Here is a 3,714-nt window from a genome sequence, read left to right on the forward strand (position 1 = left end):
TATTGTACTTTAACTCAAAAAATCATGAAGAAGACTCGGACACTGCTAGGAGTGTAAGTGAGTTAAGTCTATTCGCGAGCTATATAGACTCAATTTGTTCTCTAACTTGATTATACCTGAGTTTAAGTTGAGTTTGAACTATTCGAGTATTTATAGAGTTGAGTTCAATTTCAAATAATAGTATTCGAGCCGAGTTTCAAGACTAGTTGAGTTTTTTATTATTATTTTTATATTATATAAATTTTATAACATATATTTTAAATATATATTTAATATTTTATACACATATTTGATATTAATTGATAATCAAAACGAGCTTAATCTAGTCAAACTTGAGTTTAAGAACTTATAATGTAGTTGAGTTTGAGTTTAACAAATTTGACATCAATGGAGTTTGGATAAAATTTCGAGTTCAACTTTCATATTTTCGAGTAAAGTTGAGTTCAAGTATTTTAATGTATCAAGTCCCAATGCAATGCTGGATTTTATATCATGTAAGAAAGGTTTTGCATTCAAAATGATTTTAGTAGTAAAGTACTGAACATATATATTTTTTAAACTACATATTTCATTTTCTCAGCTTTCAAAACTTGAGGACAGGTTTCAAGAAAAAGGACAAACGGCCAAAGATTCCATTCTTTTGAGGAGTTTTCTCACTTTTAATCTCTTTTTAGCAAAACGCAAATGTATTCTTCCGGGGCAGAGAGCAGTACTATTGAATTGTATATGCACGTAATTATGCTTTGGTGAAAAGAGGTAAGTAGCTAGAATTCTGGATTTTAGGGATTGAAGGACCTAAACTTTTGGAGAAATAACATGGGTTTTTTCTGATTAAAAGACAGACACGGAGACAGAGACAAAGATTCTGGCTGGCCATGGAATTAAACAGCTGTTCTTACTGCAATCCCTACTGAGCGGATGCTCTGTTCAGAACAGAGCTTGAAGAGTGAAGACCTAAACTTTATGCTTGTTTTCTGCTGATGCCTCTGTGATTGATTTGCCCATACAACAAAGAGAGAGAGAGAGAGAGAGAGAGGTTAAAGAAGACAGGGGAGTATAATGTACTATCTCTGCAACTTTATATGATATATATGAAACAATGTACCATCCCTGCAGCCCTGTAGGTTATAAACAATTAATAGATCTCATAAGATTTCCTTTTCTGTGAATGAACAATTCCTGAAAGTATTTTTAAAATCTAGCTTGATATATTAGTAATGGAAACAAATATGCCCACTTGGAATATAAAAAATTATAAATCTCCATGTATTTATTTATTTTGTTGATTAGGTTTTAATCTTTATTATGCCTTTGGGCTTCTTTTTGAGCATTGAAAGCCCATCAATCAATCTATAATGAATTTTATAAAACATTTAGGTGTGCAAACACAAACGAAGTAAAATTTGATGGAACATAATCAAATTTATCACTTAATTTTTCATGTTCAACTTAAGATTTCATTTCATGTCATTCCCATGCATTCATTCTATTGCGCAAATCCAATTTCTAGCAACAAATTACAATGGAATTAGACAATCAAAAAGACCTAAAATCAGTTAATTTAATTCCCAACTGTCACTCCTCTTCACCATCAATACTAATCTTTTCTGGGTGCAATCTCTTTTTGCCTAAGAGAGGAACCCCAAACAGCTTGACAGTACTAATATTACTACAACTATTGGGTTCCTCCATTAGGGTCTCGTGAAGAGAAGAACCATACTGCATAGGCTTAAGAAGTGCACTGGTATTAGTAGTAGTACTAATTAGGGTTCTTTGGTCAGTACTGCAGTAGGGTTCTACTGGCTTTACATGGTTTTGGATGAAGTAGATTATGTCATTGTAAAGATTCTTCATCTGGCTGAGTTCTGATAAAAGCATCAAGTTCTTTTGCCGCAATCCGGTATTACAGCGGCGATGAGCCCCGCAGATATCTATTTATGCAGCTCGTTCGGGATACTCCACTCACAGCTGTCAATCCACTTCATGATCTTGTTGAAGAAAATGGGACGGAGGTTGGTACTGTTCTTGCTGCAGCAACTGGTAGTGTTGGTGATGGTGCTGATGAGGGGATTTTCTTCTGTGGATTTCAGATAGTAAGTGCTTCTCTCCTCTCCTGAAGAACTCATTTGCAAACTCCCATCTATCTGCCACTATCTTCTTAAAACCCTAAAAAAACCCATATGGGCACATATATATGACCGTAAAAGGTTAATTATATATTGATTAACCCAAAAGTGAAAGCTTTATAAAATTTAATTTCTTTTCATAAAAAGTAAAATGATGATCTTAAAGTTAATGGGCTCATCATGCAAGAAGTTTTTGCTACTTAATTAATATATTAGGGTTTGTGTGTCACCAAGAAATAGTACTACTGGAGAAATGCACAGAAGATAAAAGAGGGAATAATTGTTCTTATATATTGGTAAGGGAAACAAAACAACTAAGTGCAGATCTCAATGCAGTTTTCAACAAAAAGGAGATAAAATAATGAGTGAATGAGTTAATTAAATATGTAGAAACATTTTTTAAATGTACGATAAAAAATATAGAACATTAATGAAAGATTATCAAGCTATAGAGCATGTGAAATAAAACTAAATATATTAAACCAAACAATCAATCAAACAGTGGTATTCCCTAAAAGAACACATAAAAACCCAAACACAACACAGTTAATTACTTCTCAATAATTTTGAGAACAGAAAAATTCAATCTCGATCTGTCCTCGAGGGAGTGGGAAATGGGATAAAAAATGGATAACGAGTTACTCGTGTTGTGTAGCCTTAAGTCTATTGGACCTTGTAATAAAACAAATTCTTAAATAGAACTTTATATATTAAAAATTAACAATTTGGTGAAAACCCAATTCAGCAAGGCCATGAAATGCATACATACCAAATTCATCCAAACAAAGACACCAATTTACATTTTTAAATTACCTAAATCAGACATCCTCTTATAGTACATTTTTCTCCTAAGTATAACTATTCATTCTTTACAGTTAAGATTGGAGCTTAAACTTCATGTTAAATGTCTCAAGTCCGAATTCCGGGAGGGTTTTGAATTAGAAAGAATTACTATTATTGCTTTTTACTTATGAACAAAAATCAGAGATCAAGCTGGAGAGAGAGAGAGAGAAGAGAGAGAGAGAGAGAGAGAGAGAGATATAGAGAGAGAGAGATAGAGAGAGAAATGAACTGACATAGGTGTTGAGCTGCCTAACAAAGCTGGAGAAGTTGTTGTGCTTGAAGTAGTTGGGGAGGAGATCCCTAGCAAACTCAGTGTGCTCCACACACGGTGTTGTGTTATTTGTACGTCCTCCCTCCCCATGATCACCATTTGTTTCCGGTTTGCTGGGGATCCTCCACAACTCGTAGGCCTTCGTCCTGAAAGAGAGGCGCTGGAACTGCTTTCTGCGACGACTCCACTGACAACACCATCTCATCTTCACACCTCATCTCATCCACCCCACAATCAAACCATTTTCCTAAAAAACCCCCACTACATTAACACTTACACTTCCCTCCCTCTCCTCGTCTCTCTCTCACTCGTCTCTCCATCTCCTCTCACATATGTTTCCTATCTCAGAAACAGAGGCATATGACCCTTGTCACTAAAAGAGAAAAGCTATTAGTTATTTGCTCTCTCTCTCTCTCTCTCTCTCTCTCTCTCTGGTTTCCAACTTCAAGAAGCATATGAGCATGTCAGTAAAAT

At 34.8% G+C, this 3,714-nt stretch overlaps 1 pseudogene; it reads right to left on the reverse strand.

Moving 5' to 3' along the window:
* Positions 1–1,575: 1,575 nt before the first annotated feature.
* On the reverse strand, positions 1,576–3,458 carry LOC131148403 (heat stress transcription factor B-4b-like; annotated as a pseudogene).
* Between the last annotated feature and the right edge of the window lie 256 nt (positions 3,459–3,714).

Source organism: Malania oleifera, chromosome 2 (assembly GCF_029873635.1).
Source record: "Malania oleifera isolate guangnan ecotype guangnan chromosome 2, ASM2987363v1, whole genome shotgun sequence".
Classification (NCBI taxonomy): domain Eukaryota; kingdom Viridiplantae; phylum Streptophyta; class Magnoliopsida; order Santalales; family Ximeniaceae; genus Malania; species Malania oleifera.